This window comes from Protopterus annectens, chromosome 8.part0 (genome assembly GCF_019279795.1).
Source record: "Protopterus annectens isolate FY-2018-M chromosome 8.part0, PAN1.0, whole genome shotgun sequence".
Lineage (NCBI taxonomy): Eukaryota > Metazoa > Chordata > Ceratodontiformes > Protopteridae > Protopterus > Protopterus annectens.
In genome coordinates, this window is record NC_056741.1 from 282,911,468 (window position 1) to 282,938,435 (window position 26,968).

At 37.8% G+C, this 26,968-nt stretch overlaps 1 protein-coding gene across 2 annotated transcripts in view; it reads right to left on the reverse strand.

Annotated features, from left to right (window-relative positions):
• Nucleotides 1-26,968, reverse strand: part of HAPLN2 (hyaluronan and proteoglycan link protein 2) — a 242,970-nt gene that overhangs the window by 177,530 nt on the left and 38,472 nt on the right. The window lies entirely within an intron of this gene.

A 26,968-nucleotide genomic window follows, 5' to 3' on the forward strand; every position in this document is an offset into this window, starting at 1 on the left:
CTACAATTTGGCTTAGTAGTTAGGATATAAGATTCTCATGCTGTTGGTCTGGTTTGGTTTCCTACAGTCCTTTACCAAGTGATGCTTTCTATAGGTATATGGCAACACATAGCAATAAGACTCCCAACATCACATGTATCAAGCTAGTCTCAGTTTGAATTTTGTGCAAACAAAGCTTTGTATTTTCAATTTATTGCTGTTTTGAGACCGATACAATGTACCAGTGTGATTCTACTGACTAACACTGATCACCTTAGGGTCTGTGTCAGTCTGCTGATAAACCAGATGCTATATCTTTGTTTCTTTTTTTTTTTTTTTGCTCTCTTTCCTCTCCACAACTGAAAGTCAGCTACCACTAGATCCACTCCTCATTTACCAGGTCTACCGGATACTTTGTAGCCTCCACCGGCTCAACTTGACCCACATATAGGCCTGGTGAGGATATCAAGGACATTGCTGCAGGGTCATGCTGTTGCCAGGGAGTGTACCTTAAACTCCACCACCTTCAGATAGCCTTGTGTGGTCCACATTGGCTGCCTTTGAGAGGTATATACATGCTTCCATGCAAGTACAACCTCCCAACAAAGCAACATGCCATTTTCAGTGCTGAGCATGTCAAGCTCTTAATGCTGCTGTTGGAGTGAGTATAGCCACACTCTCACTCACTCACATCTCCACCACCTCACTCCCACCACTGCTTGTGCAGCAAGTTGAACATAGGTCATAGGGGTGCAGTCAGGGCACTGTCCATTTGTGCCACAGGACCAAACCTGAGTGTTTTTCTTGAGAAAAATTGCTGAACCTCTGTAGCTGGTATCAGACATGATAGCAGGGCATGAGTCTCAGTAGCCATAGCATGTTATGCACTTTATTTATTTTTGCCATTTTTCTTCTGTAGGTTATGTTAGCTTTCAAGTTCACTGTTTTCAGCCCTGCCATTGAAGGTGCTTTGCTCTGACTGCATATCCCACTTCGCTCTCATCATATGTACAGTACACTTCTGATAATCAAAGATGTAACTCTTCCCTGAGCGGGCCTTCTGACAACTAGTAGGTTCAGCTTCATGGCTGTCCTCCAGTTAGAACCAGAAGAGGGAGGACTACTCAGGAGTGGCCAATGTGGGACTAGGAGCCATTATATAGTAGTGGTGGAAATTTGATAATCTACAATGTGAGTCCAAGACTCCAAAAAATGTAGTGTAATTGTGTACATGTAACAGGGAAGGACAAAACTCACTGTTTCTCACCATTGATTAAAAACATTTTGTGAAGGGGCAGACCCACATATTCCTAATGTAGGGATGCTGCATCTCTTCTCTCTCACACACACACACACACACACACACACACATACAATATGTATGTGTGTATATATATATATATATATATATATATATACATATATATATATATATATATATATATATATATATATATATATTTATAGGTCTACTTCATTTCACTGAAAACACATTTCACTGAAACTTATTTCGTTGAAAACTCATTTCACTGAAAATCAGTTGCCTGAGCATATCACTGAAAGCTCATTTCACTGAAAACTAATTTCACTGAACCACATTTCATTGAAAGGCATATGCCCTGTTCCCCACTGTAGTGTGATCCTGGAGTTAGTATATATAGTAAGGGGGCAATTGGGATGTGTGGGGGGGAGTAGCCCCCCACATAGTTTGGATATATATTATCTTCTGGAAAGAGGTATTCATTGAACTTGTAAGTATCCATGTGTATGGTTTCCATTGTTTAAAGTTTGTGCCCCCAATAAGTATAGTTAAGCAGCCAGTAAGAGATATTTGTAACTAAATACAGAAATCCTCTAAAATCTGATCTTGAAGCAAAGACTGTATCACATTAGCATGTAACAATAACTGCATAATGGATGCTGAAGATCAGACAGTGATGATTATCACTCCAAATAACGCAAAATTATATTACTAATATGCAACACGTTTAGACTATATAACACAATCCAGATTAATTCTTTAGAGCAACAAATAGAGCAAAATAGATGCTGCATCAGCTTTTGTTTAACAACCCTCAGATCAAAAAAAAATTGAAAATATTACTGCATGCTACACTGGGGGGCTTACATGCTTGCAGGATACTTGATTGCATTTTTGACCTCCCTATGTTTTCTCTGTCATCAAGATTAGCTACCCACTCTGATATAACTAGGATACGTCTGGCCTACTTGAATGGCTGAAACTACCATACTGATGCAGCATACGCCGTTAGAGTCAACAGAACTGGATTGTGATCATCTGGGTCCCTTAATGAACCAGGTCCCTTGCAAGCCATGCTAATATGCAGTTACTTCATTGTATCTTCCCAACTACTTTAAAAATTGTTCAAACCTACCATGTACTGTCATTACTTTTACAATTATTGCAGAGTTTGGATTTTGTTTAGAACTTTTGTTTTAAATGTTATAGCAAAAACACTCACAGACATTTCCTAACCAAAACAAAACATTCTCAATATGAAAACAGACTTAGAATGATAAACAGTAAACTTCTCTTCCCTTGCAACTCACTATGTGTTCTGACCAAAAGCCATGTTGTTTAAACTACAAGAGATGTGCTGAGATTTGTAATCAAATAGTATATAGTGAAGCACTAATCAGCATCTATGAGAAGGGTGCAGGAATTCAAAAGGCAAATGTGTAATGCATTTGCTAACAGCTTGGGTCAGCACACTTGACACAAGTATCCCTTTTCAAGAGCACTAGCTCATGAAGCAGCTTGGTCAATCACACAGAAAAGAAACAAAGGCTGAGGGACTAAAACAATGGATTGTAAGAAGCAGCACTTAAGTAGCTCTGATACTCACCTGCACCAAGTAATAGACAAACTGCTGCAGCCCAAACACAGTGCATTTCATATCCATGAACCTGCTAAAAGTGATCTAAATTAAGTGTATTCAAAGCTAAAATATTAACTTTAAACTAATAGACCTCATGCTAAGCAATTTATACATAGCTAAGTAATAAACACACTGTCACTATTCTACAAAAGAAGGAAATCAAGGATCATAACAAAGAACATATCTCATATGATGATGCACTTGTTTGCTTCAATTTCTTCTTTTACATTCATGGGACGTTACTAGGCTTTCAGTCCAGTGGATTATCAAGGAGCCTAACCCAAATATCCAACTGCCCCAAAGCATTGTCTAGTTAAATGACTCAGAGTAGGAATAGGGAGTCAAACCCTGCATCACAGGCACTACAGCTCATGGCTTTAATTCTCTGCAATGACTACCAGATTAAAGAAAAAGATGGGAGAACAAAGGATTTAAACACTACATCCTTACCACAGGTAACAGCAGCATTAACATGCTGCACTACTTCATAATTTACAAGTGAAAAAGTGGGATGCAGGAACCAAGTATTTATGCAAACACACCATCAGTTATAGCTTTCTCAAAGCCACATAGTAGACAAATAGAGGTGAAAAAATTCAAACACTGTACTTTTGACTGCAGGAGGTTGTGCATTAATATTGCACAGAACACTAATGACTGGCATTATTGAATGACTAAGCCTCAGGAACTTTTCACATTAAGTGATTTATCAGAAAAATGAAGAAGTGCATGATTGTCTGGCAATTAATACACAGTTTTAAGGCTCTGAGCTCTTAATGAGCACCTCCCTTTAGTCAAGGGTTTGACTAAATGGTCAAACTCTTTATATGTAAACATTTGGTGGCTATCTCTGAAGCCTGTATTTTGGCTTTCTGAATGGTGCGACCTATGCTACACCCTGAAGCCTACATCCTCTCCTTAGTTCCACTATCAGTAGCATTTTTACTTGTAATCTCCGCTACACGGATTCTGAAAACATGACATCCACGTGGAGACTTGTAGGGGCTTGGGCTTAATAGTATAACTTGTTGCTCATAAACTGCCTCCCTATAGTAGTGTCCCTAGGCTGCTAATTGTTATTAACCCTTACTAGCTGATTTACTGATAAGGCAGTGTGTAAGGTCAACGGTAACTGTTATACTGCACAGATGTGGAAATACTTATAAAAGCTCCCTTGGGCAGCAGTCCTTTAATTGCACTAGCTGTGCTAGGAACTGTTTTATCCTTTCTCTGTGTGCTGCACTACTACAAAGTATCCCATCTTGTACAGGGTAGTCCTACTGGCCCTCGCACACCGTCCTGCCTCAGCACAGTCCTTTTTAGTGTTTGTTTTATGGTAGTTTAATCTAATGCAGCATTTAAAAAGGTAGGGATAACATATACCACAATCCTTTCATTTCTGCTACTACATAGGAGCATATAGCTATTGCTGAAATGTGTTTTACTACAAAGGGGCATTTAAATATTGCTTAGTTGTGTTTTTACACTTGCTGCTATCAAGAGTTAGGAATTGTGCAACTGCTATTTTTTACTACTCTGATGCTGTGAAAGACTATATTATTTAAAATACAATGAAGTATTGTATTGTTTATTTGTTACATCTACATATATATGTGAAAGACTATATTATTTAAAATACAAGAAGTATTGCATTGTTTATTTGTTATATCTACATATATCTCTGTGAATGCTTAGTATAACATGTCTAATCTTAATGTACTTTGTTGCTAACTCCTGTTTTTCATAACTATCTTGTTTCTCTTGTCTCCTTAAGTTATCCTGCTCTTCTTGTGCTTCCAGCACTATTCTGTAAGACGCTAAAGGACCCCCACCATTTATCAGCGACACACCTCACAGCCTATCTGTCCTACAATTCCTTTATCAAGGATACTAAATGTATGTGTATTGAATAATTTCTGCCTGATTGTCTTTCTACTAGTGTACCACTGCTACAGGTGGTACAATACATCTTGAGCTAGGGCAGCCAGCAGCCCCCACCCCCTCTTCTTCTAGACATTAATCTGTCTCTCTCCCCCATCCTCTATAGATACCTCCTTTTGACTAGCACCCACCTTTTCCTTGTTGTACTCCAACTGACGCCCTCTCTAATTAGCCTGCTATATTAGACTTGTCCACTAGGTGGCACCCTTTACCCAGCCACATCCCATTCTTATCCTCTATTACATAGCTATTTACCTTATTTCCTCTGTTGTACCTGCATTGCTATCCAGTTCCCCCACCTTACCCCTTTACTACTTCTGTCTATGACTACTACCTTTTCTAGGCTCACTTCTCACTAGCCTTTACCACATCTGACTTTTCCAACTTACCTTAACAGATTAGTCCTGCTGATTGTCTTCTACTGATCTAGTCTCTGTTTCTACCCACTCCTTTTGTCCTACGGGCTCACTCTGCTCCCCTCCCTACCCCCAATTCCCACACACCCCCAGGGTTCCTACTCTTATACTTATTAGCCACACCTCCTCCTTTTCCCATAACTCTCTACACAATTCCCATTGGACTTCTACTCAATTATCTCTCATCTCTTACCACTCCCCTCCAATCTCACCACACCCTCCTACCTTCACACACTCTCACCCTATATACTCCATATCCACATACATAAATCCAATAACCAGTCCTTCCCAATGTCTAAGCCACCCACACCATCTCATGTCTTACTCTATTTCACTCTTTTACCACTTCCACTTCTTACCTTTGTCTATTTGCTCTCCTCTTATGAGCACCCACTCCATCCTCACATTCACTACCCAAATCAACAAACCAGCTCTCCAGCTGTACCAGTCCTGCTTAACCATGCAAACATAACATGCTCACCCAGCTACCTACTTGCCAAATATCATAGAATACTACACATTAAATATAACACACTATATCTCAGAAGACTGCTAGTTCTATACAGCAGGTTCCTTAAACCAAACTATCTAGGACTACTCCTTTCATTAAAGGATGGCGATATTCACCCTAATCCTGGCCCAACAACAACTCCTATCACTCTACATAACCACAATCAGTCTACTAATTATCCCCTTACTAAACCATCTAACTCTCTCCTACTAGCTCATCTTAATATATGTAGCATTAACAACAAAGTAACCCAACTCCAAGCTCTATTAGAAGTTTACTCCTTCGACATTATCTGCTTAACAGAGACATGGCTAAAACCTGTTATCAAAGACAATGAAATTATCCCTCCTGGGTATAATATCCTAAGAATTGATCGAATAGCCAAGAAGGGCGGTGGGGTTGCTATTCTATTTAAATCTGGCTTAAAGCTAACCACATATAACTGTAATTTACCTCTAGCTTCCAATGCTGAGATTCTCATATCGAAACTTGAACTTAACAATGCCAAATCGATCTATATTATCTGTATGTACCTATCTCCTGGAAACAAAAAAGACACCTTAGAAATGATCCTTTGATGGCTAGCCCAACACCTACCACAAGAAACCATAATCCTAGGTGATGTAAATATAGATTGGAACTCCTACTGTAGCAGCTTCCCTACCACTCATATTAACCTATATGTTTTTTCTCAAACTATTACCTCCCCTACCAGAATAAATAACACTAACAAGAAAGAAAGCATACTAGACTGGATTCTTACAAACAATCATGCTCACATCTATAATTCTGGAACCCTCCCTGATGATATAAGTGACCACTCACTTACCTACATCATCAGACATAAAACCAATACTCACATCCCACCCTCTATTAGAAATATCAGATCCAAAAAAAATTAACCCTAATCTATTCCAAATGGAACTAAGAGCATGCAATTGGCTTCCCTTAAGATACCTCCCTTTAGATGATGCCATTAATTACTTCAGTTCTTCCTTCTTCACCATTCTTAACCACCATGCTCCAACCAAATCCATTAGAATTAAAACCAATTCTGCCCCATGGCTTTCTAATGAAACCAAATACAAATTCATCTCAGAAATCAATATTGGCACACATGGAGAATGACTAAAAACCCAGTAGACCAGCAAACCTTTAGAATGATAAGAAATGACACTAAGAAAGCAATACTATCTGTTAAACAGAACTACTACCTACAATTCCAACAACCTAATCATAACAACCCACAAAAATTCTGGGCAAGCATTAACCAGTTACTCCACCCAGGGAAATCTAGTACTCCCAACCCTCAGAATAATGACCAGGAAAATCCCATCCAAACAGCTAATACCTTCAATATCTTCTTTACAGATGCTATCCAGACACTATCTAGTCAACTATCACCTAATACATTCACTCTACCTTCCTTTACTTCAACCCCACCTCCTCCTTTTCAATTCAAACCTGTCCCAGCCACATTTATTCTAAACCTTTTAAATAAACTGAAACCATGCTCTCCCTCAGCAGACCAACTGCCTTCTGAATACCTACAGTTATCATCTAGTGCTATTGCCTACACCATTTCCATACTGATCAATAGAACCATTACTGAAGGTCACATCCCTACCTTATGGAAAGTCTCCCACATAATCCCCCTCCATAAAGGTGGACACTCCACTGAGCTCTCAAACTACCGCCCCATTTCCCTATTTCCTCTTTTAACTAAGATCATGGAGAAATGTATCCACAGGCAATTACTCATCCACTTAATTGACAATAACTTACTTTCTAACTGTCAACATGGCTTCAGACCATCACACAGCACTACCACTGCCCTCCTTTCCTTTACTGATTGCATTAACTGTAACCACAACCGTAATTATCTTTCTTCTGCTCTATTTATTGACCTGTCTAAAGCATTTGACATGGTAAATCACCAGATTCTCATAAACATACTACAATCTCTATCATTAGACCCTCTTTCCATCAAATGGTTCCAGTCCTACCTTGATAAACGACAGCAGGCAGTATTATGGCATAACACTCTATCCACCCACCTACCCGTTACCTTAGGTGTTCCTCAGGGGTCAATACTAGGACCTCTCCTCTTCTCCATATTTATTAACGACCTTCATCTTGCCATCCCCCAAGCCACATGCATACAGTATGCTGATGAGTCCACACTGATATGCTCAGCTAATTCCATCCAAGACCTTCACTTTTCTACTTAGAAGGTATTTAACATAGTTATGCAATGATTCACACAATGCTGTCTTCTATTGAACCCCCCCAAAAAAACAAACAACTCCTCTTCAATCCTACTCAAAAGTCATCTCCTCTTAATTTCTCTGTGACCTCCAGCAATGGGACTATAATATCCCCTGATCTTACAACCAAATTACTTGGTATCACCATCAACAATAATCTCAACTATGACATATCAACAATGCTATAAAGGCTGTCAACAAAAAACTTGGCACTCTCTATAGGATTAAACCCTTCCTTGCCCCTACAGCTAAATCTACAATAGCTCACACTCATCTAATCTCTACACTCCTCTATGCCTCACCCATTTTCACCAATCTACCAAAGAATAACTTCAGTAAATTGGAAGTGTCATACAATAACATTGCCAGACTTGCCACAGGTAACCCATATAGAACCCACCATTGCATAAACTTAAAGCATCTAGGATAGCTGGAACCACAAAACCTGATTAAATTCCACCAACTAACCATTGCCTATAACATTCTTTATAACCCTTCCAAAACTCCAATTTTATCTACCCTCATCACCCCCTATAAAAATCTGAGGTCCTTAAGATCAGCAGACAAACTGCTTGTACATGCCTCTAAACCTAACAATAGAACTGGGGATTCTTTCTTCTCTAATGCGGTTGGAAAATCCTGGAATCTTCTTCCCAGTGACCTCTCCTCACACTCCTCTTTACCACTCTTCAAAAATAGACTTAAACTTTACCTTAAAACACACTGGCTATGCCCTTGTACCAAACCTGACTAGTCATCTATCTTTTCAAACTGGCCTTTCCCTATCCATTACTTCTCACCTACTGTTATACCTTCCTATTACTATTTTTTTATCATCTCTCTCTATATTACATTACTTCTATGCTCTGTGGATACTGGTTTTTAAGTAAATACTTCATCAATATCACTACAAAATTATCTTCTTTTTACTATTGACTTTACCTGTATAACGCATTGTACCTGTGAAATACATTGTTATCATTCTTGCCCGCATTGAATATTCTATGCTAACCTGTGTGCTGTACTACATCTGTTACTGTTGTATAAATATTTTTGTCCTTTTTGTTATTGTTATTATAGTTGTATCTCTTTGTTTATGTCTTGGAGCTTATCTCCCCAGGCCTCTACTGAAAATGGACATATATCCAGTTAGACTAGACCGGTCAACAAATCTAAAATAAAATAATAATAAAATAAATTCTTTACACCTACATTTAAATCTATTAGCCTACTATGTGACTCTGAGCAAGTCACTTAACCAGACAGTGCTCATGATGAAAATAAATCTGTTTTAGTCTAATAAATGAATGACTGGGCTACTGGCTGGCTGGTATTACTGACTTTGAAGACTTTGAACAGACACACACACACACACACACACACACACACACACACACACACACACACACACACACACACACAACAAAACAATAAAAGATAATAAATAATAAAACACAACTCTCTAATCTTCATTGTACATCCAACACTATGTTTTATGTTTTATAATGATGAAAATAGGTTAAACAAATACATTATCAATATAAAATGGGCTCATTTCAAGAAGTAGCTGCCTTACTGCTTTTCACCATCTAAATTTTTTCTCTCTTACTTGCTCACTTGCTGTCAATGTAGTAAATGTGCTAGAAGTATGTTGACTAATGAATAAATATAATGACATGAAAATGTTTTCTACTGTTGGTTTTTTAAACAGATTTAAGATGCAACAGTACCAACCATTACTGTAAAGTTTACCAACAGTGAACCGTGTGCTGCAGATATCTATCAACTTCTTATGCCTTTTTCAAAGCTTCAACAATCATCCCTTTCCATGATATTAACAGATTCTTTTAAGTAAAAAATAAATTGATAAATTAATTAATTCATTAAAAAGAATTTCTTTCTTGAAAGTACATTCTCTGCAGATTGCTCTTTGGGAGGCAGATCAAAAGGGGGCAGCTATACTAGCTGACTTTTGTTTATAGTACTGCAGGTGACCAAAACGATAGCAGCAAAGGGAACAATGCATAACCAAGCAAGACATAAATGGCTGAAAGAAGTGCTGAAAAATAACAGATCTCAGGCCCTCACATTACTGCATGGTACTCAGCAGAAGCCTTCCAGACATGCAAACAGTTCCTCACTCAGTCACACCGCCCTCTCACTTATCACAAAAAGAACAGTTCCGAGCAAATGATTTCTCTGGTTCTGTCAATGTGACTACATGTGCACATCTCGCTCTGACTCAGCAAACTGTGAACTAAGTACCAGGTGAGGGAATGCTCTGCCATGATTCAGAGAAGCCGCTTCTATCTGCAGCAGCCCACACACACTTGTCACTACTTCTTTTTCTACTTCCTGCACTTCCCAAAATACAGTGAGACTTTATTCTGCAGGTTCTGCTATAGGTGCAAATGTAAAGAGCAAAAAAAATGTTTTGTTAGATGTTTAATGTCATAATTTATCAGATCAATTTTAATACTATTTCATAGCTTTACAAATAAGACTCATCAGTCTTATGAGCCTATTAATTCCCAAAGTCACTGGTGGGGGTACATCTTGTAGAGTGGCATCACTACAGCTGTATGTCAAACCCAGCCATGTATTTTATCTGGTCCCATGGAGGAATCTAATTCAGGGTAGATTTAGTTTATCAAATCTAAGAACTTTTGGTCATATCCTGCATAGAAGGCATATGTACTCAAGGTTAGTGATGGTAAATAAAGTCTTCCAAAATAATGGAGTTATTCTTTATAGGTAGTTCATCAAGTACATTTAGGAACCTTACATGATTTTCAGGGAACATAGAAGGTATACTGTAACAGGCTATAAACTGGTAATTAATCATGTTTAGTAAGATCTGGAGCTCAATGAGTTCCATTTCAGTATCTCTGGGAGTCTGTCTAGAGTTTATATGGTCCCTAACAAATATAGAGACATCACAACAGTTGCCATTGGTTCTGAAGTCACGTCAGGCATAAAATCCAGGTGTTTAGGGAGTGCTATCTGGACAGTTAGACCAGGTTTCAGTAATTACACAGTTATGGATGCATTTCAAATATGCAAGAACTTCAAGGTTGGCCAGTTTACTGTTGAGATTTCTGGCACTGAGCAAAAATTTGATACATTAGTTGCATTGAGATATTCATTAACTGGACTCTTCTTAAAAAGCCACTGTGGAGCAGTACAGACTTTAGCCAGTAAGTGGGAGCCCTGGAATAAAAAGCATGAGCCATCCTTTCCAAAGCAAGAACGAGCCGTGGCATGATAACAACTATTTAAACTGTTGTTGAAGCTGATTATCTTTTCTTTGTACCTATCATTTTTAGAGGAGGAGGAAGGAATCCAATCAGCACCAGAGTCTTGCCTGCATTTGTAACATTCATGGTGATGTTTGACATGACTCTGCTTATCCCTCAGGTTCTTACTTCCCAAGTCATTCATCCTCTTATGTGGACCATCACAGTCATATTTGTTAGGTGAATGGGTCTTTGCTGTTTTCCAGACCTAGGTGCAGTTATGTAATTCATTTAGGGAAAGCAAAGAAATAAATATTTTGGCTGGCCTTATACATTATACTTGCACTACATATTGTCACATCTCGTAGTGCTGTAGCACTGCTGTCACATCATCAGCAGCAAATAACTCTTTGTTTGCAAGGCACAGCAAATTTAAACTAATATATCAGCAAAATAGGCAAATAAAAGGTGATACTGTCCTGCCTGAGTTCACTGCTGCCAATTTCCTTTCCTCTATCCTAATTTAGTTACTACTAAATTCAGTCCTTTTTTAATATTATTGTGATTTTTGAAATGGCAGCATAGTATTCCCACCCTAAGTTTCTGCTTATATTTAAAAAAAATAATAATTTTTTAAATATCTTTTCAGGGGGATGCTGGTAGTGTTATAACAAGATGCTTGTTTACAAGCCAGCTAATAATTTCTAAATGGCATATTACCATTAGTGATATGAGTTAGATCACTTATAGTTAAGCAATTTTTCAACGTAGTAGACTTTATTTTTTACACATAAGATGTATGTTTCGACATTGGTAGCAAGAAAAGTCACCAACTATAGGTCTGTTGCTATCCTCTCTCCTCTGTCCAAAGTTCTAGAAAAAATCCATCAAGACACAAGCACTAAACCTCCTACTAGACAAGAACTTGCTATCCTCTACCCAACTAAGCCATTATAGTGTGGGTTAGAAACTGTATTACTGTAATTTCTAGATGCAAGTAGGAATCTACTCTCTACTTTAGTGTTTGATCTTTCCAAGGTCTTTGACACTGCCTTCCACCACCTACTATTCCAAAGACCTTCCACCATAGGCCTTGATCAAAGTTCTATCTTGTAATTCTCTATCTACCTTGTAAAATGAATCCAGAGCACATTGAGGGAGGACATCTACTGCTCTTTCCTTCCTCTCTAATTTGACCATCCCATCAACTACGTCATCTAAAAAAACTCATCACAGTCTACTATACAGAATCAAACATTACCTCACTGACCCTAAGAGAACAGCTACTTCTGCATCCCTGCTGCTACTTAGATTGCTATATGGATCAACACTCTATACCAGCCTCCAAACCACACTACTCCACAAACTCAAACAGTGTTACAATATGATTGCTAAAATTACTAATTACCTACCAGACAGATCTATCATTGCATAGCATTTAGTATACTTGACTGGCTAGAATGCCTACACCTCATTTCCTATATGCAATTAATTGTAGCCCATAAAATACTGTATCAGTTGACTAAAACTCCATCCATCTCAAAACTCATAAAATGGTGTACCACCACTAGAAATCTCAGTTCCAAAGCCTTCTATTAAACTGAAATCCAGAAAACCCACGACACTCATGGTGATGCCTCATTCTCTGTGACTGTATCTAAACTATGGAAATAGTATATCACCATGTATCAAACAAGCTACCAGTTTCAGTATCTTCAAGACCAATCTCAAAGCATACTGGGAATAAAAATCTGGCCATCTTCCTGATAACCACTCTGTTACTGATACATCCAAAAAGTTTGCCAATGCTAAGCTTCCAAAATTTAAATGAACTGTATTGCTAATAATACATCTTTCCATAGCTAGCCTGACCCCATGACAATAGTCAGTATGACTTTGATCACCAATATACATACTCTAGAAGAGCATATAGGGACCCTTTACATGCTGTGATACTGAATGTAATGTGCTCTGCGCACTTTTTGAAAATGCTTCTATATATGCTTTTACAATTGCTGTAAAATTTTGAAAACGAGTCCTCTTATACACAAACATACAGGGGCCGTTTATATGCTGTGATATTGGCTGTACTATAAGCTGTGATCTAAGAACTTGCTTTACCTTTCTGAAAATGCTTCCATTTATGTTTCTGTAAATACTATAAAAATGAGTATGTACCTTCGGTACCCAGGGCGGTGGTGCTGCGGTAGCGTTGTCACCTCACAGTAAGATGTTGTCCTGTTCGATTCTCAGCTAGAGCATCTTCTGCATGGAGACATGCATCAGGCCTGGCAAGCCGGTATGTAAAAATCAACTGCCAATCATTAGCGGACCGGAGTTCCGCTGTGGTGACCCCTAACTGGGAAAAGCTGAAAGAAACAAACAAACCTTCAAAGAACTTTCCAGTTATGTTTGTATATGCTTACAGCTATCTTGGCAGATAATCACGTTGTAAAAAAATGTACATGTTATTGTTTCCCTGGAATGTTTACCTAATGTACATATTGTTTTCACTGCAGCTTTTCTCTCTGGACCTCTGCTGAAAAAGGCTTTTTTACTCAGCTGGACATCCCAGTAAACAAAAGTGATGAATAAATAACTTGATAAAGAAAAAAGAAAGAATAAGTCATAAAACTTGATGTATAAAACAGACCAATATGTATCGACAAAACGTATCTATATAGATATATCAAATAATGGCTTTAAGGTAATTAATCTGCTTTCAGAAGCCTCCAGATGGTCATGTTTGTGAGTCATTAACCTTGTAAATAAAAGGAAAAGACATCTACCCCCATCCATGACTCCACAGCCCACACTGATCTCCCATGAAACTCATTGTAATATGTCATGTTGGACATAAGACAACAATGACAGAATTACAATGATTGTCATGTTTGCAAGCTTAGAAAGGCCTGAGATACAAATCAACACACTAATGAACTCTGTCTGGAGCCTAAACTGCAAATTCAGTTCTTGAAATGAGAGATAATGGACCTGTAAGTACTGCTGGACAGCTTTGTCAGACTGGTTTGTAAACCTGAGCTAGATGGCGGGCATGCAATTCTTTTCCGTTCTATTCTTCAGTCTTGAAGAGTTGGTGCTTTCTGGTCAATTCTGATGTCTGAACAGCAACTTCAAGCTTACTATGAATAGTAGAATAGTAACATAAGCATTTCCTTGTGCTTCAGACAGAAATCAGAATCAAGCAGACATTTTTATTTGACAAGTATACTAGTAAAACCTAAAACAGAACCTGTCACAGTATGACCCAGATGCATACTCAGTATAGGCAAGACCTCAGCATATGTATAATTTTAGCAAACTTCTGCCTACCATTAGAGGCATCTTTACCACATTTTTGAAAGAATTAAATTAACAGAATGTGAGGAGGATGCGATTGATAAACCACTTATCTGGATATTGCAAAACATTGAGGCCATTACTGGCACCATCTCTCATCTGAACTCATGATAGAGCTCCACCAATAAGACATTTGGCACAGGGGTCTTCCATTTTGGTTTATCTCTAATGGCTAAATCCACTTCCTTACAGGTAACAGGGATTTTAATAGACCTCTGTACTGTGGTAGTAAGTTTGGGATATGGGCAAAATGTCTTCTACTCAGTTCTGCCACTCCAGTAATGGGACAACTGTTTCAGCATGTATGTCTTCATAAAAGTTCATAACTGCCATGATTGTTTCCCTTGAGTCTGCAGTAGTCTTTGCCCTTTCCACACAGACAGCACCACCTACACCTTACCTGGTTTGTTAGTGATCACCAGGCTTTGACATGAATCTCTTTTCAAGCACAGACTAGTCAATTTTAATTTTTCATACCTCATAAACTATCCAATGATTTGTATTTATGGATTAGGGATTTATTTTAAAACCCAGATAACTAACACCCATCCTACTGCTCACTAATTACTCTCACCTCCTTGCTTCTTCATGACTGTGCCATTAAGCACTTTACATGCGCTCATAAGATGAAGTTTGAAAGGTTTCTACCAGACTCAGGGAGTGGCTTTGTCATTGGGCTGTTCTCTGTAAAACACCTTGTTCCCCGGCTGATGATTCCTCTTAACTCCTTATTCAAAAGGATAATACAGTCTACCATTTATTGAGTCCATGAACCTGTGACTTCTGAAGGCTCTAGGTTCAGAAATATACCACAATGATTGGTAACTGCATAAAGTGGCATCTCCAAAGAGATAGCTTCAGTTTGCATGCCACTAAACTCTAACCACATGTCTAAATGACTACCATTCAAAGATAAAGGTGACAGAAAGATAAACCCCACTTCCCTTGGGTGAAACCCCTTCATAATTCCTGTAGACCTAGCTGATTTGTACAATCTGGTATCACTTAATGTGAGCTCACATATTTTTCTATATAGGTTTGTGTTTAGTATACAAGAGAACTGAAGATTGCAATTTGCCCCTTGTTACATTTTTTTTAAACCCTATAAACCCCACAAAGAACCGTGGCTGGTCTACATTAGGCCTATACAAGGACCAAAAAGCCTACTTATCATGCAGGGTGACACATTTATTCATCACCCACCTACCACCTTTATTCTTTACTTGCTCCTTCAGTTTCTCTATGAGATTCCTGTTCACACACCCACTCTTAGATCACCCGGTGAGGCTCTAAAAAAGTCTGCCCCTTCCACATAAGCACAAAAGGTTGCATGCTCAACAGGTACTTTTATCTCCTTTTGACAGCTATATCAACTTTGCATTTCATCAAAAATAATTGACACATCTTTAATATAGAGAGTAACACATTAAAATGTAATTTAATACAACAGTCACAAAGGTGTAAACCTATTAACACAAATATCATTTTGACAGTAATGTCTATGCATATAGCTGCAGTCTAGTCAAACCCCTTGATGATAAATTCTCAGCCTGTTAAACTGGTAAGTTATCACAGTGCACTGGTTATTCTGTGCATTGAATTGTACTTGTAGAGTCCTAACCAAGAGCAGAACAATGACTAAATGACTTTTGCTATTCATATTCATCTTTATGTTAGACTCTTTTTCCAGTTTCCTTGCTTACATTCACTGTTCATTTTAGGCCTCTGGTGCTTTTGAATATTCATAGCTGTAAAGCATTTAGGGGACACAACCTGTTGCTCTTCAACTTCCCAAGTTGGTTTGATGTGCGTGTCTGCAGACCCTTCTGTTGAATGACTTTCATATTTATTTAAGTGTAAGGCTTGAGGCAGAAAGCTGCCTAGCAGGAGGTTTCCTTGGTAACTCACTTGGATTAAGTTAGTTTCTCTGCTTGGGCTGGTCAGATGTGCAGCTGCCCTGTAGAGGGAATAGCAGCAAATATTTAGCCAGCTGCATAATCAGTTTGGATTGCTTTATACTCCTAGACTTGAAATCCCAGCAGTGAGTTAACTTCCTTGCCTCATTTGTGATCTCTTGCTTTGGCAGAATCTCTTGCATAAAAAAGCAAATACCAGACTCTGCAGTAGTGCAAACCTTGCTTTATTTATTTGTTTATTTATATTTATTTATTCATCCAACCATTCATCCTTTGTAGACCAGGTTATTCCCACTAGAATAGTGATCCTCTTTCAGGTGAGATCTGAGGTCGCACTTATAATGACTGGGAAAAATTTGCCCAGTGCACTGGGGAATTTTCCATACTCTTTTTAATAAGTGTTATTGATCTTTTTTGTCCATCTAAGCTATCATCAACTCAGGCTGATTAGGCCTTGATTTAATGTTTCATCTGAAGAACAGCACACTGAGACATTCAACACCCACTTTAATATTAAGCTCTGTTTGTCTATGTATTATTTTTAAAACTCTGATGTCATACTTCAGCAAAGCTTTTCTTTTTTCAGTCTGGATACATCAAAGTCTAAGATCAACTTCATGGTGTTGCTACTGGGAAAAGCTTACCCTCCGTTGTATCCTTTAGCAAGAGTTCTCCATCTCCAGTAATTTGTAGGATGTGCACAGCTTTCCATAGATTGTTATCATCCTCTTTTATGGACTTTAATGTAAAACGTGCTTTCTTAATTGACAACAGAATCAGTAACTGCATTTCTAGGCCTCTTGGCAGTTGATGCTGTAGAAAAGACATTATTTATATCAACCCCTTTGTAAGCACTTTCCATTTCAATAATTGCAAATACCATCTATGTTTGTGATTACTGAGGATTACCAGTTCTATTTGTAGAGTCTGCAGATAGACATGGTATCTCTCCACCATCTTAGACTTCTGGAATGGGTTCATAAACAAAGTGACTAAATTCAAATAATGGCTTTAAGGTAATTAATCTGCTTTCAGAAGCCTCCAGATGGTCATGTTTGTGAGTCATTACCCTTGTAAATAAAAGGAAAAGACATCTATCCCCATCCATGACTCCACAGCCCACACTGATCTCCCATGAAACTCATTGTAATATGTCATGTTGGACATAAGACAACAATGACAGAATTCCGATTGTCATGTTTGCAAACTTAGAAAGGCCTGAGATACAAATCAACACACTAATGAACTCTGTCTGGTGCCTAAACAGCAAATTCAGTTCTTGAAATGAGAGATAATGGACCTGTAAGTACTGCTGGATAGCTTTGTCAGACTGGTTTGTAAACCTGAGCTAGCTGGCGGGCATGCTATTCTTTTCAGTTCTATTCTTCAGTCTTGAAGAGTTGGTGCTTTCTGGTCAATTCTGATGTCTGAAGAGCAACTTCAAGCTTACTATGAATAGAAGAATAGTAACATAAGCATTTCCTTGTGCTTCAGACAGAAATCAGAATCAAGCAGACATTTTTATTTGGCAAGTATACTAGTAAAACCTAAAACAGAACCTGTCACAGTATGACCCAGATGCATACACAGTATAGGCAGGACCTCAGCATATGTATAATTTTAGCAAACTTCTGCCTACCATTAGAGGCATCTTTACCACATTTTTGAAAGAATTAAATTAACAGAATGTGAGGAGGATGCAAGTGATAAACCACTTATCTGGATATTGCAAAATATTGAGGCCATTACTGGCACCATCTCTCATCTGAACTCATGATGGAGCTCCACCAATAAGGCATTTGGCACAGGGGTCTTCCATTTTGGTTTATCTCTAATGGCTAAATCCACTTCCTTACAGGTAACAGGGATTTTAATAGACCTCTGTACTGTGGTAGTAAGTTTGGGATATTGGCTATGGGCAAAATGTCTTCTACTCAGTTCTGCCACTCCAGTAATGGGACAACTGTTTCAGCATATATGTCTTCATAAAAGTTCATAACTGCCATGCTTGTTTCCCTTGAGTCTGCAGTAGGCTTTGCCCTTTCCACACAGACAGCACCACCTACACCTTACCTGGTTTGTTAGTGATCACCAGGCTCTGACATGAACCTCTTTTCAAGCACAGACTAGTCAATTTTAGTTTTTCATACCTCATAAACTATCCAATGATTTGTATTTATGGATTAGGGATTTATTTTAAAACCCAGATAATTAACACCCATCCTACTGCTCACTAATTACTCTCACCTCCTTGCTTCTTCATGACTGTGCCATTAATCACTTTACATGCGCTCATAAGATGAAGTTTGAAAGGTTTCTACCAGACTCAGGGAGTGGCCATGTCATTGGGCTGTTCTCTGTAAAACACCTTGTTCCCCGGCTGATTATTCCTCTTGTCTCCTTATTCAAAAGGATAATACGGTCTACCATTTATTGAGTCCATGAACCTGTGACTTCTGAAGGCTCTATGTTCAGAAATATACCAGAATGATTGGTAACTGCATAAAGTGGCATCTCCAAAGCGATAGCTTCAGTTTGCATGCCACTAAACTTTAACCACATGTCTAAATGACTACCATTCAAAGATAAAGGTTACAGAAAGATAAACCCCACTTCCCTTGGGTGAAACTCCCTTCATAATTCCTTTAGAACTAGCTGATTTGTACAATCTGGTATCACTTTATGTGAACTCACATGTTTTTCTATAAAGGTATGTGTTTAGTATACAAGAGAATTGAAGATTGCAATTTGCCCCTTGTTACATTTTTTTAAAACCCTATAAACCCCACAAAGAACCGTGGCTGGTCTACATTAGGCCTATACAAGGACCAAAAAGCCTACTTATCATGCAGGGTGACAAATTTATTCATCACCCACCTACCACCTTTATTCTTTACTTGCTCCTTCAGTTTCTATATGAGATTCCTGTTCACACACCCGCTCTTAGATCACTCAGTGAGGCTCTAAAAAAGTCTGCCCCTTCCACATAAGCACAAAAGGTTGCATGCTTAACAGGTACCTTTATCTCCTTTTGACAGCTATATCAACTTTGCATTTCAACAAAAATAATTGACATATCTTTAATATAGAGAGTAACACATTAAAATGTAATTTAATACAACAGTCACAAAGGTGTAAACCTATTAACACAAATATCATTTTGACAGTAATGTCTATGCATATAGCTGCACTCTAGTCAAACCCCTTGATGAAAAATTCTCAGCCTGTTAAACTGGTAAGTTATCACAGTGCACTGGTTATTCTGTGCATTGAATTGTACTTGTAGCATCCTAACCAACAGCAGAACAATGACTAAACGACTTTTGCTATTCATATTCATCTTTATGTTAGACTCTTTTTCCAGTTTCCTTGCTTACATTCACTGTTCGTTTTAGGCCTCTGGTGCTTTTGAATATTCATAGCTGTAAAGCATTTAGAGGACACAACCTGTTGCTCTTCAACTTCCCAAGTTGGTTTGATGTGCGTGTCTGCAGACCCTTCTGTTGAATGACTTTCATATTTATTTAAGTGTAAGGCTTGAGGCAGAAAGCTGCCTAGCAGGGGGTTTCCTTGGTAACTCACTTGGATTAAGTTAGTTCCTCTGCTTGGGCTGGTCAGATGTGCAGCACCCCTGTAAAGGGAATAGCAGCAAATATTTAGCCAGCTGCATAATCAGTTTGGATTGCTTTATACTCCTAGACTTGAAATCCCAGCAGTGTGTTAACTTCCTTGCCTCATTTGTGACCTCTTGCTTTGGCAGAATCTCTTGCAGAAAAAAGCAAATACCAGACTCTGCAGTAGTGCAAACCTTGCTTTATTTATTTGTTTATTCATATTTATTTATTAGTTACTGATATGCTTGGACTGATAGACGAGAATAAATATAACCATTTCATTCATAAAAAAGCATGCTTACATATTTGGTTAAAAACTCAAACATCCTAATAAAAAACCTTAATAAAAAGTGTTTGACTTATTTAAAACTTACTAATGCTTCAATGGTCTAGCTCTTAAAAATGGCTTAAGTGAAACTCTGCTGGAACCTTTGCTGTTTCTTTGACATTTACTACGTTTTCACAGTTGGTTCCTTTGTCGAAAGTGAGGTTTGTTTGCAGTTGTAAAGTAAGGTTTAACCCTGTAAAGAGCTCCAAGCTTGGAGTGGACTTTTTTAATTGTAAGACAGATATCTTTATTAAATTTTAGTGTATAATCTACAGTAACTCCTAGGAGCTTGATTGGATTGGTGGGTTCCCTTTTCCCACTGTAGTGCAATCCTGCAGTTAGTATATATATTTTGGGGGTGTGTGGGAGCACAGTCCCTCACACTGGGGGTTGTGGGGGGCATAGCCCCCATCCCCACCTTGTTTCTTTTATATTGTATTTTACCAAAAACTTCAAAACAATACATTCTAAATAATAGACATGCATAGTTACAACACCAATGACTAACTCTCTCCGGAAGACAATATGTACTCAAAATAATTAGGGGGCTTCACCCCCTCACTCCCCCAATGTGGGGGTCTGTGCCTCCCACCCCCCTAACTATATATATACTAACTCCAGGATCACACTACAGTGGGGAAAAGGGCATATCTTTTACTTGCTTACAGTACTCTACACAGTGCCATATATACTAACTGCAGTTCAGTGAAATGAGATTCAGTGAAACGAGTTTTCAGTTATTTGTGTTTTCAGCTATATGATCGGGGTGAAATGAAATTCAGTGAAATGAGATTCAATGAAACAAAGTAGACCTAAATATATATATATATATATATATATATATATATATATATATATATATATATATATATAAATGGGTATGTATGAGTACATTATTAATAATTTAATGCATTTACATCAGTACACATTGTGTTAATGCAAGCATGTTAACAACATACCTATTGAAAACACACTTTGCCATATGTAAACAGATCACAAAAGGAAAACAAACAGTACCATTTTGATATTGGTGATAAACTAACAAAACAAAAACAAACCCAGGCCACTACATTGTCTGCAAAATGGTACTATTCGAAAAAGGGTGTTTAGTAATATAATGTGCAAGATTGGGGTTAGGGGTAAGTTGATGCGCATGAGTACATTAACTCCAAACCTACCCATGCCAAAATATTTTGCCTGACAAGTACACTAAACAAGACACAGATACACACACACACACACACACACACACACACACACACACACACACACACACACACACACACACACACACGCACGCACGCACACACACACACACACACACATGCTCACAGATGCACACACACGCACACACACACACACACACACACACACACACACACACACACACACACACACACCACAATTTGTGATATTGTGACTATACTAATAATGGTCCTCTGTATTAACTGCCTAGCATTAACCTACGAACCTGTACAATGTTAAAGTAGCAAACAGATAATTTTAGGATAATTTTGAATACTGCCTTGTGCATTGAAAATGACGGTTTCTTTTTCAAATATCTCGGACACAATTATACATAAAATACTGTTTAAAGAGAAGTCTGTCTTAAGGACTGTATAAAACCAGACTTTACAATTATTATATTTGGCTGAAAATCATTAATTAAATCTGAATTAAACTATCTCAATTATTGTCAAAGTTAGTGTGAACAGTATACACAATACATTCTTATTAACAGAAACAATTGAACAGCGATCTTTAGTCTTTGAAGACAGCTGAATGCATTTGCTATCAGCTGCTTTAACTGGCAAAGCTTTCTCAGAATTTTCCTTACATAATTTGATCCTGTTATTAACTAGTTTACTTTCTTCTTGGTGTATTAAATGATTAGTGTTATTCAGGAATTAGGTATACATCTGAGCTCTTGCTCTTTGTTACATTATATTTTTAATTCTTTTCTGACGTGCTTAACCCCATTAGGCTAGTATACTCTTTTCAGGGGAGACATGGGGTGGTATTTTATTTATTTATTTTATTTATTTTATTTTGCATTTGTTAACTGGGTTAGTCTGGCTGAGTTTTTGGCTCATTTTCAGCAGAGAACTGGGGAGAAAAGCTCCTCAGGACTAGAAAACAATTTAATAAATTTTAGTAACATAGTATGAACAATCAGCTATAGGATCTGACAAGCAGAGACCTGGAGAGAAAAAAAGCTCCTCATGCAATTCAATTATACAGAGTATTAACAACTGGCAGACAAGTATGTGAGTTGTTACAAATACGGTTTTAAAGAATTAGCAGAAGAAAATGTGACTAGTTACAATTTTATTTAAGCTGCTTAGAGCAAAAAGAGTTAATAATTAGGCAGATGCTTATTTAAAGTGGGTAGGATCTAGTTGTATAGGAGTTTGGAAACAAGAAAGGAAAGTAAGACTGGCTAGTAGGAGATGAAGGGGAGGAAGAGTATAGGAGACAGACTAGACAGGTAGGTTGTTTTGAGACTGTAAGAATTAAGAGTGGTTGGAGATAGAGGAAGGGAAGAGGAAGAAGAGGCAAGGGAATAGTGTTAGAGATACACTGAGTGAGGTGGTGAAATAGGAGAATGGATGGTGGTTTCAGGGTGGTTGGCTACAGTGGCAAGACCACTTTATTTTTAGGTATTTCCTTGTGGCTAATTTGAAATTTTTGCTATGCTGGAGGGATTTTATTTCCAAGGGATGTTGGTTCCAGGATGTAGCTGGGTTATAGTTATAGAGAAGGCAGCCTATTTTGGTTTTGGGTTTGTAGATGTCTAATAATTCTTGATTTGAGCTGAGTAGCTTCCTAGCAGGGGAATATTTGGATATGATAGTGGAGAGGCTGGGGCAGAAGGAGGGTAGATAGAGGACAGAGTGGATGATTTGTAGTTGGTATAGTTGGAGCAGCTGGGGGAATTCTAGTCAGTCTAGTGCTGTAGTGCTAAGCAGTGGTGTGACTTGTAGGTTTGGTTAGCTGCAAATCTGGCGATCTTATTATAGGTAGTTTCAAGCTTGGAAATAAGTGTAGAATTTTGGTTTGTGAATATGTGACAACTGTAAAGGAGTGTTGGGAGTAATAAAGCCTGGGAGAGAGTTACTTGGGCAGTGTTAGTTAAGTATTTCTTGCTACAGAAAAGGTGTCCAAGTTACTGATGAGTTCTTTTTACTGAGTTAGTAATATGGAGATCAAACTTAAGCTGATCATCTATTGTAACACCTAGCAATTTAGTACTAGATTCAGCTGAGATGATAGTGTCCTTGCAGGATAAGATGGTAAATGTACTTTTGAGTGTGGTGATGTTTTTAGGGAGGAAGAGTAGGAGCTTAGTTTTTTTGGATTAAGTATTAGTTTATCATTAAGCCAAGTCTCAATGGTGTGGAAGGATGCTTGGGTAGTTGAGTGGAAGTCAGTTGGGTTGTCAGCAATGGTTATAACAGTTGAGTCATCAGCATATTGCACAAGAGATGACTGGGGACAAAAAGAGTAGAGCAAGTTGGTGAAAATATTAAAGAGTAGTGGTCCAAGTATGGACCCTTGGGGGACTCCCATTTCTACAGTGAGAGGGGAGGATAATGCAGAGAGCCATTTAACTGATTGCTGGCAGGTAGAGAGATAACTGGAGAACCAGAAGATAGTAGGGGGAGAGAAATGTAAGTTAGTGAGTTTATCTAGAAGGAGTGGGTGAGAGACAGTGTCAAAGGCTTTAGAAAGATCAAGGAATAGGCATGAGACAAGTTTATTGTTATCACAAGCTAGGGAGACTATGTTGATGAATGATATGAGTGCAGTAGTTGTACTATGCTTGGGACGGAAATCATGCTGTGTGGGTGTGAGAAGGTTTTCCTGGTGAAGGTAATGCATTACTTGCTTGTGAATGCATTTCTCTAGGATTTTTGGGAGTGGAGAGAGTATGACAATCGGTCTGAAGGTGGATATGTCTAAGGAGTTGCCCCCTTTGTGAATGGGTAGAGTAAAGAAATTCTTCCATACAGTGCGGACATAGGATTCAGAAATGGATCGGTTGATTAAGATGGATACTTGCTGGATATTACTAGGGGAAATTTGGCCAGGGCATCCGGAAATTTCCCCTTCTCTTTTGCTATGTGATCTTTTACTTTCTCCTGAGCTACTACCAACAAGTAGATGGGGCCTCAGCTTAATGAATTATCCGAAGGACAGTACACTCAGGCCATACCTCTCAACTGTATAGATTTTTGCAGAACGTAGATTTTTGCCTCATATTTTTGGTAAAATCCTAAAATTGTGGTTTTCTGGTGAATTAGTAGTGAATCATTAAAGACTGAAGTTGGAAAATAATTACAGGCATTTGAGTTTCAGGCTTCATACCCTTCAGAAAATTCATGCTAATGCAAAACCTGTTATCCTATCAACTTTCTAAGTTTGTAAGAGCAACAGTTAAAAATTGTCCCTATCTTTGGGCCTTTGTCCCACTTTTATTTATGGCTTTGTCCAGATTTCTTGCTCTAAGAGGTTGAGAGGCACAGTGCCCCCCTTATGGTGCACTACAGTGTCAGCAATCAAGCTATCTGGTGTGGGAACAGAACCTGCAGCCTTCTGCGTCAAAGGCAAGTGTGCTATTATATTATATTATATTATATTATATTATATTATATTATATTATATTATATTATACTATATTATATTATATTATATTATATTATATTAATTATTTTAATTGAGTAGTTACATTCTACAGAAATATATAATTCATAATCATTTTGAGATTTGTGATGTTATTTTCCTTTGTATACTATACTATATATTATACTATACTATACTATACTATACTATACTATACTATACTATACTACAAAATGATGGAAAATTAAATGAACACTCTGCACTTTCCAAATACTTTTCCTATGTCATTTAACCAATGAATTGATAACATTTCCTCTCATTAAACTTAAAGAATGTGGTCAGTCACCCCAAGTTAATAATATAAAACCTTGCTCCCCACTCAGCAGTATAATATCAGTAATCAAGGCTGAGTCCATGGTTAGGGTGTAATAATAACTGTACATGGGATATTTGTAAGGAATAAATCAAAAAGACTATTTTCTCTTGTGGATTATTTTAATATAATGAAATAAACTGCTAACATTGTGCACAACCTTTTTACGGTATTTGTAATTTAATCATGAACAAAATGATAATTAACAGGAATAACATTCTACATCAATATGTACTGAAACCACCACAGTGCAGGTTACATCACTGTTATATACGTGCAACTGTGAACATGATGGCTCTGTGTTAGTTCTGTAAAGACAGTACTCTGAAAGTTGCAATTTCTTATTATAAAAATGATGTTTCTGCGACAAAATATAGACAGCACATACAGACATGTTCGCCTCTTTCCAGCCCCAACCCCATCCCTCAAATATCTCCAATTAATTTCCAATCGTATTATTATATATTTATCCCCCATTCTCCGATTCTCCAGCTTATTGATGCCTACTCATGTATCAGCAATCCTCCTTTAACTCAACCTGTACCCTGGGTCCATCTGCACATCCCTCAACTGCATGCCCACCAACACACTTGAAATAACTTTTTACACCCTTCCATACATCCCATTCCTTAGTACTAACATCCCTTGAAACCTATACAACCATTCCTCCATTTTCTTCTAATATCTAAAGTTGTCCCATATTCCATTTGACTTGATTAAGCAACTTCCGTAAATACTTCACTTTCCCTTTGATTATTTACTTTACCACCATCGATGCTCACCATCTGCTCCACAATGTTTTAATTTTGCACTAGCTTTTTCTCAATCCAGCTCTGTCAAAATAATAGCCCCATCTTCACATCCCTGTATCTTTCTTTAAAATACATTTGCAGAGATATTAAATTTCAAATGACATAGTTTTGTCATGACTTCCTTCTCCACTGTCTGTCAATCTTTTACAAAACTTTCTTGCCTATTAGTGACTCTATCACATACATATATTGTTGTGGCCATCTTCATGACCCAATCATCTATCTTCCTTCATAAATTTTTCTTGACTGAATCTCACAGGAGTCTTGCATCACAGATCCACTTATTAATTATAGGGTCTGGAACAATAAGTTTCTGACAACTACAAGTTTACTTCCATATACTCTCCTTTTCAAAAATACTTTGCTGTTTTTTCTGTTTCTTTTTCCATGTAGCACTTCAGTACTTATGAATGATTCCACACCTTCCCTTTTTCTCAAAAAAAAAACTTTTCCTAAGCCAACACTTCCTGAGCCAGTCTACTTTTGCTACTGCTGTCACCCTCAAATCCTCATACTATTAGTAATATGTTCTTGACAAGCAGCCTTGTTATTCTGTTCAAGTGTCAGTGGTTTAACTTTCTGTAACCCAAACTCCTCATGGAGTTCCTCAAATAATTTACTTTATTCTCTATATCCTTTATTACCAATTCCTTTATCTGGCTGTTTCTGACCTAGCAATTTTTTACCTCTAA